The following is a 16,912-nucleotide window of genomic DNA, read 5'->3' as shown; positions in this document are numbered from 1 at the left end:
GAAATCAAACCAATTGGCTGTTTTTAGGAGTTTTTTACATATTATGAAGCACTGAAGCTATGTTCCCGAATTATCAAATTCTGTGACAGTTTTTCACATTGGTATTTGTCCATCCTATAGCATGTATATTTATAATCTAATTCCAAATAGGTATAATTTATGTTTTATTTTTTATTTTTTTTTATAATTTTATTTATTTTTTCCCCCCAAAGCCCCGGTAGATAGCTGTATGTCATAGTTGCACATCCTTCTAGTTGCTGTATGTGGGACACGGCCTCAGCATGGCCGGAGAAGCGGTGCGTCGGTGCGTGCCCGGGATCCGAACCCGGGCCGCCAGCAGCGGAGTGCGCGCACTTAACCGCTAAGCCACGGGGCCGGCCCATAATTTATGTTTTAAAATGCTGTTCATTTCATTGACTCCAGTAACATAGAAGACTCTCGCCTTTAACTAATTCTTATCCTCATTCCCAATCTCATTGGAAAGCATTCCTTTTGCTTTAGGTGTATATGTTGGTGTGCTTTTGAAGTCTTGCAACGTCTTCAAGTAGTGTGAATTGTTTTGGATACAAAATGCACCTAGATGAAAAGATCTGTACACACAGGACAAACGTGCACTTTTTTATACAAAGATTTTGTATTTTCTTCAGTGGGATTACTCTAGGAGCACCACCTACACCTTAAGAGAAAGATGTGGTATTTACCATTGACAGGTAGAGTTTATCCACATTATTTTCATTAGGCTGTTTATTTCCCACATATCCACTTTGAACAAGTTTAAGAGGAAGGCTGCCAACTTTCATTCTTTGCCTGATTTCTTTGGTATTTATCATTGTATAATGTGCACAAGCACTATGGTATGCGTGTATATAGAAATTAAGAATACTATGAGGTACATAAGTTCGCTATGGTTTATGGATAACTCCCCCCAAAGCTATTTATTAATTACTTTTATGGTAGGGCTAGTCTGGATGCCTTTATAACAGTTGTGTGCTATTAAGACAATGACGAATCAAATGACTCTGTTTTGAAGAGTAGCTTCTCTAAACTGTAAAAGACATATGAAGAAATAAAGTCTTGATTAATTGAAAAGAAAACCTCTAATGTTAAAGCAATAGAAAAAAAATCCCATGCAGAGAAATATTTTTTGTGACATTTAATATCAGAACACTACTCAGAAATGTATTTAAGTATTAAGCTTTCTCATAAAAATCTGCCTTACTTGAAATGAAGATTAACAATAAATTTTTTAAAAAAAAAGCTATTTGGTAGTCAATTATTACTGGCTTAAGCAATTTAAAAAAACAATCTATTCCATAATACTGTGAGTTGCAGTTATTACAACATCTTAGAAAAAAATAAGTTTCATATACGTACCAGACACTGAAGAAAGTAATTTTGACTCTGAAGATTAATACAAATTTAATGATTTAAGTTGGCTAACTAGTAAGCTATCTCTGATTGCTGAAAATTAACTACTAAAAATACTCATTCAAAAATTTTAAGTCAAAATAGCACCTGAATAACAAATCACTGTTCTTAACAAATAAGTAGCAAAACCTTTAGTCTTGTTTTTCTGTCGAGCTCATATCTCTACAATCTGTCTGTGCTTCACCCTTCTGGTCTCTGGAAGAAATTGATCCAATCACCATAGGCTCACTTAATGAACCACATATACTTAATATTATTAACGCAACCAAGGGCTTTGTTAACCTCTCATCATAAAAAAGCATTTCTTGGGGCCGGCCCTGTGGTGCAAGCGGTTAAGTGCGCGCACTCTGGTGCGGCAGCCTAGGCTTCGCTGGTTCGGATCCCGGGCGCGCACTGACGCACCGCTTGGCAAGCCATGCTATGGCGGTGTCCCACATATAAAGTGGAGGAAGATAGGCATGGATGTTAGCCCAAGGCCAGTCTTCCTCAGCAAAAAAGAGGATGATAGGCAGATGTCAGCTCAGGGCCAATCATCCTCACACACACAAAAAAAGCATTTCTTAAGTAACTATATTGATGTGGCACAGTACAAAGGGAATTAAATGATTGTTATGGGTTGAATTGTGCCCCTGCTAAAAAAATAAGTTGAAGTCCTAACCACCTTACTTGTGACCTTATTTGGAAATACTAGGGTCTTGGCAGATGTAATCAAGCTAAGAAGTCATTAGGGTGGGCCCTCATCTAATACAACTGACAATCTTATAAGAAGAGACACACAGGGAAGATGGCCATGTGAAGACGGAGGCAAGGACTGTAGTGATGATGCATCTACAATTCAAGGAACACCAAAGATCATCGCAACACCAGAAGCTAAGAGAAAGGCATGGAACAGGTTCTCCCCAGAGCCTTCAAAAAGCGCATGGCCCGTGGGCCAGCCCTGTGGCTTAGCGATTCAGTGCGCGCGCTCTGCTACTGGCGGCCCGGGTTCGGATCCCGGGCACGCACCGATGCACCGCTTCTCCGGCCATGCTGAGGCCGCGTCCTACATACAGCAGCTAGAAGGATGTGCAGCTATGACATACAACTATTTACTGGGGCTCTGGGGTAAAAAGGAGGAGGACTGGCAACAGATGTTAGCTCAGAGCCGGTCTTCCTCAGCAAAAAGAGGAGGATTAGCATGGATGTTAGCTCAGGGCTGATCTTCCTCACAAAAAAAAAAAAACAACCAAAAAAACCAGAGCGTGGCCCTGCCAACACCTTGATTTTGGACTTCTAGCCTCCAAAACTGTGAGAAAATAAATTTCTGTTGTTTTAAGCCACTCACTTTGTGGTACTTTGTTATGGTAGCCATGAGAAACTAGTACAATGATGTTAAAAATATGACAAGAATTATGCAAGTAATAAAACCCATTAGCTCCCACTGCAGTACTACCACGCTGTCTGAAACACATTATGTGATTAAATAAAGGCATCTGTTTAAAACTCAGAAAACGTCTATTTTTAGAATCTCATCTATGACATCTTAGTGGACTCTTCATTCAAACCTCCAGTAGAATGACTGACTACTCTTTGTGCCCCTACTATATCCTCTACATAATTTGTTGAGGGCCCAAGTTGTACTAGAACAAGATTTAATAATTTCTGCATGTGTGTATGTTTGTGTGTGTATATATAGGTATGTTGTTACAAGGAAGGTCCTTTACGGCAAGAGCTGTGTGTTATCACATTTGTATTCCCAATGCCTAAAGGAATGCACAATACACAGTAGTGCTTAATAAATGCTGGGCCAAAGAATGAATGTTAAACCATTTCTCTTAGGTACTGCTGTTATCCCACATCCCATCCACCACCTCCTCTGGACTCTTGAGATCACTAAGGGTACTAAAGATTGTTAATACGCCACCGTGCCTAGGAAATGTGACCAAGATAGGAAATACACACATACCATGCAAACAGTATAATTCTTCAGTGATAAAAACCTATACTAAAATCACATTTCAAAAATACTACAGAAGTCATAAAATTTTTCATAGTAAGGTAATAAAAATTTTATATGTGCTAACCAAAAAAATCATCATAATTTAAAATTTATCTTAAGATTCTCTCTTTGCTCATTATGTACAGAAATATTACAAGTTTTTCTCATCAGTCACTTTTTCCCCCTATAGAGGATCCAGTATAGAGATCTTGTCAAATAAGCAACATTCTTCCTGACCCAATGGAGGTCAATCCCTCTTTTAACTATCTAAAAGTATTAGCCAGTGAGTTCCCTGTTTAGAAATAGCATTTTCATTTATAAAGTTGTAGTATCTAGAAAATGTTATCTATGTAAATGTATCATAGTATAAAAAAGCTGAAATTTTTAAATGATATGCCCTGAACAAAACGGGCATATCATTTTTAAAACTTAGCTTTTATACTATGATATATGCCCATAAAAATTCAACTTTTAGTCAAATTGTTCATTTATACTACTGAGGTTCTTCAAACTATGAAGCATATTTTCTTTTAACTTTAAGTTAAATGGTCAATGAAACATTTTTGAGGTTAATTACATTCAATCAAATCAAAAGTTCTTTCCCTAAAATTAAGCACTAGAGCCATTGAAATAACTGAATGGCATTAATGAGTACTTAGCCCATAAGCTCAGTCAATAACATAAACTTATTAATACTGCTGTATACAATATATGCTTGATCATGAAGTCTACCTCTGTAAACACCTGAAAGGGCATACTGAGAATCAACAAAGGGAATATCAATTTCATGTTCTACACTTAATTTAGAAAGTCATAGTAACACTTAAATTTGAGCACAGACCTCCAATCTTTGCCAAATTATTTCTAATAATTAACTCCACAGGTACAGTTTCCCCAGAATGAACACATAGTAAGGCATTCCTTCATCTTTTCTTCAACAAATCATGGGGCTATGTTCCCCAAAAGAACGTTTTGCATGAAGAATACACAGGTTTTGGGCTCAAGAATTCACTCAAGATCATAAAAGGGCTCAAGATCACTATTATTCCTTCTTCCATTTCACTGAAAACTGTTCAGAATTTAAGACAATTTACAGTGCTCATTAATCAGTAGTCTCTGATTCAAAAACAAACCATCTACAGTCCAACCTGTATATCCATGACATAGATTAATACTATTTATGCTTATTCAGAGCCCAAATCAAGACCTTTGCTAAAATCAGAGCAGGCAGGGAAAAAAATCGCAAGATGGATACTAACCCAATCTTTAATACAAACAACTGGTTTCCTTTTTAAAAGAGAGGGAGGAAAAAAAGAATCCTACTACCCAAGCTACGAACACTTTAGCACGTGTACATGCACATTATAAATATTTCTAAAGGGGATTTATTGTACATAGTATTTTATAACTTGTTTTCCATTTAATAAATCACAGGCATCTTTCCACATCAATTTTTATCTGGATTAGAACATTATTTTAAATGGATGACTAGCACCTAACTGTATGAATCTATCATAACCTCACCAAATCCATACCGAACATTAATTTCAGATGTCTATTTTTAAAAAGAGACAATATACACATGATCAAACAATTCAAGAGGTACATTCATTCATTCCACCTCTGTATCTTAAACCTCCAGTTCCCTTCCTAGAAGCAACTACTCTTACCAGTTTCCTGTGTATTCCTCCAGAGATGGTCTATGAATATATAAGCGTATATGAGCATCTCTAAAAACACAAATGTTAACATATTCTATATACAGTTATGGACCTTCATTGCTGGACATTGAGAAAACTAACAATTTTTTACTATTATAAAAAGTGTTGGAGTTAATGTCCTTCTATCTAAACCTGTTTATGTCATTATTTGCTTTTAGCATCAATATTAAGTTGTCTCAAACGGGAGTGTGTCCTATCACCACCTCCTTTTAATCTATGTTGTTTTTCACTAGGAGTAGTCTTAAGAAAAAGCTTGAGGGACCGTCCCAGTGGCACAGCGGTTAAGTTCACATGTTCCGCTTCAGCAGCCCGGAGTTCGCAGGTTCGGACCCTGGGCGTAGACCTATGCACCGCTTATCAAGCCATGCTGTGGCAGGCGTCCCACATATAAAATAGAGGAAGATGGACACAGATGTTAGCTCAGGGCCAATCTTCCTTAGGAAAAAGAGGCAGATTGGCAATAGAGGTTAGCTCAGGGCTAATCTTCCTCACACACACAAAAAAACTTGAAAGCACTTACAAATCTATAAGAAAAAGATGAACACTTCAATAGAAAATAAGCAAATTTATGGGGCCTGTCTGGTGGCGCAAGCAGTTAAGTGCGTGCGCTCCGCTGCGGTGGCCCGGGGTTTGCCGGTTTGGATCCCAGGCACGCACCGATGCACTGCTTGTCAAGCCATGCTGTGGTGGCGTCCCATATAAAGTGGAGGAAGATGGGCATGGATATTAGCCCAGGGCCAGTCTTCCTCAGCAAAAGGAGGAAGATTGGCAGATGTTAGCTCAGGGCTGATCTTCCTCACCAAAAAAAAAAAAGAAAAGAAAAGAAAAGAAAATAGGCAAATTTACAAATGGCAAGTACTAATGGCCAACAAACATATACAAAAATGTTAAATCTAGGGGCTGGCCCAGTGGAGTAGAGGTTAAGTTCACGAGTTCCGCTTCAGCGGCCCGGGGTTTGCCGGTTTGGATCCTGGGTGCAGACCTACCCACCACTCATCAAGCCATGCTGAGGTGGCGTCCCACATAGAAGAGCTACAACTCTACAACCATGATACACAACTATGTACTGGGCCTTTGGGGGAAAAAAGGGAAAAAGAGAAAAATTGGCAACAGATGTTAGCGTAGGGCCAATCTTCCTCAAAAAATAAAAAAATATATAAAAATGTTAGGGGCCGGCCTGGTGGCGCAGCAGTTAGGTGCACGTACTCTGCTTCAGCAGCCTGGGGTTCACAGGTTCAGATCCCTGGCGTACACCGGCGCACCACTTGTCAAGCCGTGCTATGGCGGTGTCCCATATAAAAAAGTAGAGGCAGATGGGCACCGATGCTAGCCCAGGGCCAATCTTCCTCAGCAAAAATAGAGGAGATTGGCATTGGATATTAGGTCAGGGCTGGTCTTCCTCACAAAAAATAAAATAAAATAAAATAAAATAAAATAAAATAATAAAGAAATAAAAATGTTAAATCTCATTAGTAATAAAAGAAATAAACATTTTAAAAGATACCATTTTTGTCCTGTTTAGCAGAGATCACCATCACTACCAACACTAAAAATTCAGCAGTGGAGAAGGTATGGGACAACAGGCACTCTTGCTGGTGGAACTGAAAATTGGTGCACCTTTTCTGGAGGGTAATCTGGCAATATGTTCTAGAAGTCTCAAAAATGTGATTACCTTTTGAACCAGCCATTCTAATTCTAAGCATTAACTCTAAGTAAATGATCAGGGATGTTTTTTAAATATGTATATATAAGGATGTTCAATACAGTGCTATTTATCAAAAAACAACAACAACAAAAAACAAACCTCAATGTCCAACAAAAGAGGACAACACTTTGGTAATGTGGATACTAGGCAACCATTAAAAACTCAGGTTGTAGAAGAGTACTAAAGGACATGGATACATGTTCATGATGTTGTATAAAGTGAAAAAAGCTGGTTATAAAATAATACTGTACAGTATAATCCCAATCATAAAAGCTACACATATATCAATACTTAGGCTAAATTAAGCATCAAAATTCTACTTTGGTTATCTCTGGGCAGTGGGATTATTGATTCCTATTTTTTTCTTTGTGCTTTTCTTATTTTTTCTAAATTTATCCAGCAAACATATCAGATTCTAATCTAAAGAAAAAAAGTAGTTGAGCTCTTGATTTGTCAGCTCCCTTACACAATCCTGCCCAGTAGACTGGGGGTGTTATTTGGCTGTCATGTGACAATGCTTCCTTCATCTGTGAATACATTGGCCCAGTAAACTGTCAATAACAAGGCCAGGTCCTGTAAGGTTTTGGCTTTTCATTCACAGAAGATAATTTTTATAACTTACAACAAGGCGAGGGAAGGATATGTTCTTGGTCCTTATCTTCTTGCCTATCCTGAGAATTTTTGCCAGCTTGCTACTTTGTAATATTACTGTTAGGTAACTGCCTCTGAGCGACCCCGACAAGGAGAAATTGTAAACTGATGTCAACACTGTCAATCATCAGGTTAAAAAAAAAAAAAAAAGGGGGCCGGCCCCGTGGCTTAGTGGTTGGGTGCGCGCGCTCCGCTGTTGGCGGCCCGGGTTCGGATCCCGGGCGCGCACCGATGCACCGCTTCTCCGGTCATGTGAGGCCGCGTCCCACATACAGCAGCTAGAAGATGTGCGGCTGCGACGTGCAGCTATCTACTGGGGCTTTGGGGGAAAAATAAATAAATAAATAAAAGAAATAGTAACTAATGATTAGAATTAAAAAAAAAAAAAAGGGACACAGGTCAACTCACAGAGATAAAAGCAGTAATCAGGTCATGTCCACGGTGGTTGGACATGAACAAATGTCTTTTGGTCCACGGCTCAGGTGGCAGTAAATCACCAGCAGAGCGGTCTGAGAAACACAGGTAATACCTGATTACTACTTATTGTTAACTTGAGTTGAAAATAAAAGAACTTCATTTAAAGATGCTTCTGAGTGATGTCTAATGCTGGACTTCTGAACTGTTCGCTCACTGCCTTGTAAAAATAACTAATTTGGGGTCTGGAAAGAAAAGAGTCTCCCCTGATCTTTGGCCAAAAAAATTTCCCTAAAACATTTTTTCCAAAAGGGCAGCTCAGAATCAAGTACACTGAACAGTAAAATCATTATATTTTGGAGATGCCCGCAAGCAAAACTTGTTCACCATAATTGACCGTGTTTGTGCTGAACAGGATAATAGAAATCACTCTTTCATTTTAAAGATAAGGAAACTAAAGCATAAGGAAGTTAAATGATTTGACTAAGGCCATAGAGCTGATTAGTGGCACAGAACTGGAACTTATTCCATTTGATACTTATCCAGATAACTTATCCTGACAGAGTGATTAGGATGCAGTACTTAAAAATCAGATGGTTCCCCAAGTGCCATGCTGGGGTTCTTGTAATGGATGACTTGGTAATGAATGAATGGGTAATAACTACCCTAGATATTTCTCAGAATTAAGTATTCTCTTCCACGATCATGTTGGGATCTCAAGCAAGTGCTAAAACAAGTTCTTGATAAAAGCCAACATCTTTTCTTTTCCCTGAGTAAAAACATCTAGTTCTACCTGAAAGCCATTCTGCTGCATATACATAAACATTTAGTAGGTTTGTCTTCTGTCTGGATTTGAATAAAATAACGACACAAAGTAAAGAAACTGTGCCACAATAAGTGACTACAAGCCAAATTAAAACAGTACAACACGAGTGCCCACATGTTCTAAACACTATCTACAAAATTTTCCTTTCTCTCCATCCCATCATTTTAGCTACATGTAAATATTTTCTCTATCTACTAAAATATCCTGAATTGAAACTAAAAATTTCTAATCCTATTTGTTTTAACATAAGGTCAAAACGTAAGCATGAGCCGGTGTGACTTCACAGCCCATCCTCTTTTTTTTCACCATGTACCTCTGACAATAACTAAAATATGTAATGTGCTTTACAATTTAGAACGTTTTCATATGTGGTATCTAATTTAACCTACACAACATATCATAGCCTCTATTTGAAATATGGGGAAACTGTGGTTTTCTGACTGCTTGTTACTCATCAAAGATCATGTGGCCAGTAAATGACAGTCAAAGATCAAACCCAGCGATTATGACCAATATAGGTCTAAGGATATTACTATAAGGATAAGGATGATTACCAGAAGGGGTAGTCCAGTGAGAGAGCAGAAAATGTTAGGCTCCTTGCCTTTTCAAGGCTTGAAAAATTAGCTGGAGGCATAGAAAGGTAAATCGCATAGCAAAAGATGCTGGGAGGCCTGTGTTTTGAGGTCAACAAAATTATTACAGGGATAAGTATAAAAGTTCAAACCATATATAAGTATTTATAGAAATGCCAGGGAATGCACAGTGGCACCAGTTTTGCCCAGTTTAGGAAATCAGCCTTAACTTACTCAGTTCAACCTCTGTCTGACCATCTGAATTCAAGCTATGCCCAGTCTATACAGGCAAACCTCACTTTTCACCTTGAAAATACATTATAAAAGCAGATCATAAGTGAATCACATGTATCCTTAGCAAAGACTGGGTACCAATCATGCCAAAATCAAATCCCGAAATGTATCAAATAGCAGAGCTACAACTATACCATAATTAAAAATAATAAAAGCCCATGCTGTGTCCTAAAAAATGAACATAAATATGCTTTTATCACACAAAGGACAACCTACTATTAAGTATACACAGAGCAGATAAAACATATAACTCTTAAGTTTGGCCTCAAACTCTTACAGTAGAAACAGTAACTAATCAACAATTGCTTTGCTTAATTTCTCAGAACACAGAAAGGCCTTTCTTTTGGATTATCTGGAAGGCCTTGGAAGTTTTAATTTTTCCTTTTTCATCTAATACATTTCCTTGTAACAAGCAGAGGCATTCAGTCAACAATTTTTTACCAAGCACCTACTTACTACATGCCAGCCACTGTCAATACACTGATGTCAGAGCTCTGCTCACAGTAGAAGGCACTCAAGGTGTGGCAGTTGGCTTATCCCAGCCCGAAAACCATTCCTAAGTGCTATCTCCACGTTTCTCACCTTAGCTCCTCAATTTATTCAAAGATACCATGTTGGTCAATTTTGATCAAAGCAATACCATCGAGAAATGTGTGTACGAGATTGTCATCTTTTGAGGTATGGCATGCAATGGAAGACAGACATGAGTACTGGAATCGGAGAAACCGGGACTCAAAAACTACCTCTCCGGGCCGGCCCCGTGGCTTAGCAGTTGGGTGCGCGCGCTCCGCTGCTGGCGGCCCGGGTTCGGATCCCGGGCGCGCACCGACACACCACTTCTCCGGCCATGCTGAGGCTGCGTCCCACATACAGCAACTAGAAGGCTGTGCAACTATGACATACAACTATCTACTGGGGCTTTGGGGGGAAAAAAATAAAATAAAAAATAAAGTAAATCCCAGTTATCATTGTATCATTTCATCTGTAAATACTTCAGTATGTATCTCTAACAAAAAGCTAAAACAAAACAAAACAAAAAAAAAACTACCTCTCCAACTTAACAGCTATACAGACCTTGGGGAAGTTATTAAACCCTTGAGAGCCTCCACAAATTCTCTCTCCTCTGTGCTATATCTCAGAATATCAAACTCAGAAGCCTGGTTTCTCCCTCTTCAACTTCTTCTATATCCACCCTACAAAATAAAACTAAATAGGTCAGCTCTTAACGCAGTAATGATACATATATCACTTGCACATCCAACAAATTAAAATTCAACTACTTACGTGAAATTTTAAAAGAAATGAAAGTATAATCCATAAATTATTAAGGTTTGTGTCTCCACCGTGTCTTGATTTCTTGTCCCTCTATTTGAAATATTTATTCCAAACAGATTTGGGATTGTTATATGAGATTTTTTTTCCTTGATAAAATCTGAGATAATCAGTTTTAAAAAAAACTATTATAATGGGTTTTTGAATCTTTGGAATCAACTAGCTCAAACCTAGTACTCTACAGATGAAGGAACTGGGGCATAGAATAATATGCCAGATAAACAAAAACTATATTTTGAAAGACTTTTCATGACATAGGAAATGTTTAATACAGAATGTCAAACGAGAGAAAAGGGATTAAAACTATATAAGGATTAAAAGGATTTAAAAGGATTAAATCTATATAAAACATGATCTTAAATAAAAAAAGTAAATACAAAAGAATGTGGGTGATACTTATTCTCTTTATACTATTCTGCATTTCATAAATTTTCTATAATAAACATATTTCTTGTATAATATATAATATTCCAAATATTCTTTTATGTTTTCAATTAAATGGAATAAATATATCAAAAAAGTTATGAAAAAGAAATATAGACGCACTGAAAGGTTTATTGACTTGCTCACAATCCCACAGCTAAACAGAAAAAAAGCCAAGACAAGAACCCAGACATCCAATCCAGGGCTCTTTCCACTGTACCATATGACCTCTAAGATACAAAAATAATATTTGTTCAATTCAATATCAACTTCTTATTTACCATTACTGTTTTTGTCTCCTCAAATCTACTCAAACAATGACCTTAAACAGTGCTACAGATTACATTTTATAATACTATTACCAGATTAGACCACAGAGATAAAGCTTGAGAACAGATAGCTCACGATAATCTCCCAGCCTCAAAAGAACAAGGGCATCTATTTTGCCATATTCATCTTTGGAACCTTACCACATAGTACAATGCCTGGCATATAGTAGGTGCTCAATAAATGTTTTTTAAAAATACTAAATAATAGCCTTTTTTTCCTGTTAGCACTAGCTACCAGACTGAAATATGAGACCAAACAAAAACAGTGAAATATCATTATTTCATATTTGGGGTCTCCAAGCATTTATAAAATAAACAAAGGATTTACTAAATAAATTAACGTTTACAACCAAATGTGAAGGGAACATTTACATTACTAAAATATTTCAAGCACTATACAAATTAACTAGTACATTAATTACAGTAATTCTTATCTACTGAAATGGGCCTGACTAACCTTTAGTCAGCATTACTTTGTCCACCTAGTTGGAGTCATCAAATGCACAAGAAAGCAATAAAATTACAGGTGTACAAGGAGCAAATTACAGTACAAGGGGCACTGGACTAGCACCTTGACCCTAGTCCAAGCTCTGCTAATAATCAGATATATAATCTTGGACAATTCATTTTTTTTTTCTTTGAGTCCTAATTAACTTAATAAAAACAAAAGAGCTGAACTACTAATCACCAGGGATCTTTCCAGCCTTAATTTTTTAAAATGATTCTTATCCACAAAGATTCTACATTCAGTTTTTATTGTGTCCAATTTGATATGCTGAATGTTACAGTTTGCTACATTGTTCGATAATCAAAAGCTTAGCACATTTTCTAAAAATATGTAAAGACTAGTAACATATTATTTTTACCATCTTCCATTAGGACCAATAGGAGAAAACCAAAGAAGAAACGTGAGCAGCCAATACTCAGGCCTGCTTTGCCAGCTGGGCTGACATGAACCACACTGAATTTCACAACACAAACCACTACTCATTCATAAATACATATATGTATATAAATACATAGACACATACCATTGACATATACTTATTTACATTGATATACATATGCGTGTGAACTTTACAACTTGTTTTTAATTATAAAACCAATACTTTATGGTAAGAAATTCAAACAGTACATTAGGCCACATGTGAAGTGCAAAGTAAAAAGTCTCCTACCTCTCTCTCTAGCCCCTATAAGTAACCACTGTTAACAGTTTTCTCATGTATCCTTCGAGAAATTATCTGAGCATATACAAGTACTGTATACATGTGTGCATGTGGATAAATCTTTTTAACCTGAACTGTTGCCACTTCTTGAATGATAGGGAAAAATATCTCAGGCACTGGCTTCATAAGCATGTTAAATATATTGAGAGTAGTAGCGCAGTTGTATGGCACAAAGTGGCATAGGCTTCAGAAATGTGCGTTGAGCTGAATACATTTAATTTTCTTGCTTGGAGGCTATGTAGACCAGTTTCGCAGAGAGTGGTGAGAAAGGAGCCAGACACCCGGGTTCTAATCTAAATAGTCGAGTAGCTTTAGGCCAGCCATGAAATCTTCCTGTGCCTTAGTTTCTGCTTTTGTAAAATAAGAGAGTTGGACTAACATCCCCTCCAACTCTAAAATGTTGTAATTCTAAGATGGCCGTCTGTAATAATAGTGCTCTCTTGAACTGATTGTAACAAATGTTAAGTAAAAAAAAAAAAGAGAAGAAACACACACTATAGCAACCTCCAGTCTTAACAAGAGTAAATTTCTATGCGTCATTAACTATCAAGGCATAGTTGTGACAGAACTAGTGACACAATTATATTTGAAAGCAAAGTAGTAGATTATTAAAATCTGATAGGTTTTTACAAAGCTTTGATTGATGTTTTTCTTTTTTTGGAGGGGGAGAAGACTGTTGCTTAGTTTCTGCAATAACTACTTCCCCTCCTTCGAAAAGAATACAATTAAGTGCATTATGGAGTTCAAATAATGAAACTGAAAGTTAGATTGAATTTTGTTTTACTCACAGAATATGCTGGGGAGATGACTAGGGCAGCAAAGCTTGCAAAGAATTAGATACTAGCTAGTTTCCTCTTCCGGAAGCTCTCTGGCTCCTATTCTTTCGGCTTCACACGCCCTCGCCAGACACACTCCACCCAGCCCCGTACGGGCCACAGGCATCAGATGGGGAGTGGGGAGGGGGCGGCCCCTTTGATCACTAAAAAAAAGTTCTTTGACTCGGTTTACCTTAGGGGTCACGGGTTTAGGGAGGCACCCGGCCGGCCTGAAGCCACCCACTCACGCCTGCCTTCAGCAGTCCCCGGAACCCGGGCAAGGTGCCCCGGTCGGGCCAGCCCCGCCGGGCAGGGGCAGCCTCCTCGCCCTCCCTCGCACCGCGGGGCCCGAGGGGAGGGAGGAGGAAGGGGGGCGGAGGAAGCCCGCACGGGCAGTACCCACTGCGCCCGGAGAGCCGGTCCGGATCGCCCGCGGCGCCCTTCGCGGTCGCGAGGGGAGGGTCCTGGAGGAGGGGCGGCCCAAGTCCCAATCTGGAAACGCCAACTCCCGTCGGCGGCCGGGCCCCAGCCTAGAGGGAAACGGAAGTCGCGTCGTCCCCCTCACTCGCACCCAACAGCCGGCCACTCCCCGGAGGAGCCCCGAGGCAGGGCGCTCGAAGCGCGGTCGCGGCAGGGCCTCGAAGAGCCCCCGCGCGCCGTCCGTCCGTCTCCCGGCCCCGGCCGCGCGACTGGGCCCCCGCCGTTTCATTCCCACTGCGCCCGCCAGGAGGCCAGCCTCCCGCCCTGCAAAGCCCCTCCCTCCCCCTCCGCCATTTTCCAGCTTACCCTCCGGGCCCGCGCGTCCCTCGATGAGCGCGAAGCCCGCCCAGGGCGCCGCCGAGGTCCTGCCACTTCCCCGGGCCGGAGGGGGGGGGCAGCCAGGACAAACCAAGCTCCCCACGGCCGCCCGACCCCCCAGCTGGCAACCAGAACCTGACGGAGCGGGCGCGCAGGCGCAGTGGGCACCTCGCAGTCCCCGCCTCCAGCTCACGCGTTTCCTCCTTCAGCCTCGAGGCGTTTTTTCCCACGGTTTCTACCTGCTGGGCCCTGGGGTTGATGAGTAGGGGCATGCTAGAGGTAAAAGGATGAAAAGAAAAAGAGAGCGAACATATTGAATTCTTGCTATGGACCAGGCGCTGTGGTAGGCATATAACGTGTTATTTGTTGTAATTTTGACAACTCTGTGAGGTAGGCATTCTCTTATTAAACCCATTTTACAGTGGAAACTGAAGCCCAGAGAGGATACCTACCCCAATAGCGCCCAGCTAGTAAACGGGGAACTGAGATGACAATATGATCCACTTCCAAGGAGAGAAGGATGAAAGGAAAAAGAAAGGAAGACACTCAGTAGGGGCAAAAGCGGATTGGGAGATGAAGGGAAAATGAATAAGGAAGAAGGAAAGCAGAAAGAAAGGAAACAAAGGAAATCTGTGTACATACAATGCTGATCACATCCTGGATTTATTTCAAATATGCTGTAGGATTGTCAGATGAATTTTGTTTTAGAAACTTGGGCTCCCTTACAGGCTAGTGTAGTGAGATGAGAGTTTCTGAATGAGAATGTCTCATTTCAAGGGGAGAATCGTAAGTATCACCTGCATCCTCAAATGATGCTGCCCTTCATGAAAAGGGAACTTGGAAGGAGAGGAAAGACTTCGTTTTGGTTCTTAGACTTTCACTAAGATATTATCCCCTCTGATCCTCTCCTATTGTCACAGCTCTGGGAATCTCACATATGACTTATTGCAATAATAATAACTGCAAATATTTACCTCATTTAATTCTCACAGCAATCTTATAAAATATGTAACTATCATTATCCCCATTTTACAGATGAAGACACTGAGGTTTAGAGAGTTTAGGTGGCTTGCCCGAAGTCACAGCCCTAGTATGTGTGGGAGCTGGAACAGTGATTCAAATCTAGATCTGTCAGATTACAGGTGGATCTGACCATTACCCAGTCTCCTAACTGGCCTCTCTATCCCTAGACCGGTCCCCGGCAGTCCAACCTTCAGAGGTCCATCTGAGTTAACCCTTCAACACTGCCTCCAGAATAATGTTAAAACTTCTTGACTTCTTGTTCACTCTCCCCTTGGGCCCCCTACCTATCTTCTAACAAAGTGGAACTACTCACTGTGCCCTGCCCATCCCCAGCTTTCCTGCCTTCCACTAATTTGTTCAAACTGCTCACTCTGTGAGGTGAAGCAACTGCCCCTTTTCAAAGCTTTCCCTTAGCCAAAGGTCATCTCTTCTTCCTCCTCTGAACTCTCTTCACACTTGAATTTTTCTTTCGGTTTTGTTCACATCTTTTAAAAATTGTGGTTAAATGTATATAACAAAATTTGCTGTTTTAACCATTTTTAAGTGTACAGTTCAGTGGCATTATGTACATTCACCATCCATCTCCAAAACTTTTCCATCTTATTTGGCACTTGAATTTGTGCCTGTGTTACGGAGCACAGTATTTTCTGCCATGTAGTATAGCTACTTGTGTATATGCCTTATCTCGTCTATGTTGTAAGTTCATTTATAGCAAGATCTATGTCTAACTCATTTTTGTAATTCCTCCAAAACGCTTGGAGTCATCTTTAATTCCCCTCTCTCCTTTCCCACATCCAATCCATCAGCAAATCCTGTCATCTCAATTTTCAGAATACATTCAGAATATCACCAATTCTCATCAACACCACTATGGCCCTAGTCCATCTCTCTCGGACATAAAAGCTTCCTCACTGGTCTCCCAGCTTACATCCTTGCCCCTCTCCAGTCTATTCGCACAGCAGCCAGAGTTATCCTAATAAGTCAGATCATTGTCATTTATCTGCTCAAATCCCTTCAATGGCTCCCCATTTCACTCAAAGTGAAAGCAACAGATTTATAAGGGCCCACAAAGGCTGTTGTAGCCAGCCATCAAGATGATCTCCAGTGATCGTTACCTCTTGCTCTTCGTGTCCTTGGATAGTTCTCTTCTACAATGAACCAGGGCTGACCTGTGTAACCAGTAGAATACAGTGGAAGTGATGGCATGTGACTTAAAAGGCTAGGTCATAAAAGGCATTGTGGTTTCTGCCTTGCTCTCTCTTGGATTGGCTGCTCTGGGGTCAGCCAGCTGTCAAGTCATGAGGATACTCAAACAGCATGTAGAGAGGCCCACACAGGGAAAAACTAAGTCCTCCCCTTCTCCATATCTCCTCCTAT

The 16,912-nt window shown here is 39.9% G+C and overlaps 1 protein-coding gene across 4 annotated transcripts in view; it reads right to left on the bottom strand.

Annotated features, from left to right (window-relative positions):
- The window catches only part of XIAP (X-linked inhibitor of apoptosis), a 42,131-nt gene extending 27,542 nt beyond the window's left edge, over positions 1 to 14,589 (bottom strand). Inside the window, exons 1-2 of one of the 4 annotated variants that reach the window (XM_058536644.1) lie at positions 14,501 to 14,589; positions 14,118 to 14,244 (exon numbers count right to left, since the gene is read on the bottom strand). The gene's annotated coding sequence lies outside the window, so the exon portion shown is untranslated. Of the gene's footprint in view, positions 1 to 13,687; positions 13,879 to 14,113; positions 14,245 to 14,500 lie in introns of those variants that run through there. The other 3 variants (XM_058536642.1, XM_058536645.1, XM_058536643.1) reach the window with 3 other exon arrangements.
- Between the last annotated feature and the right edge of the window lie 2,323 nt (positions 14,590 to 16,912).

This window comes from Diceros bicornis, chromosome X, assembly GCF_020826845.1.
Source record: "Diceros bicornis minor isolate mBicDic1 chromosome X, mDicBic1.mat.cur, whole genome shotgun sequence".
NCBI classification, from domain to species: Eukaryota; Metazoa; Chordata; class Mammalia; order Perissodactyla; family Rhinocerotidae; genus Diceros; species Diceros bicornis.
Note: the sequence above shows the minus strand (reverse complement) of the source record. Positions and strands in the feature narration are given on the sequence as shown.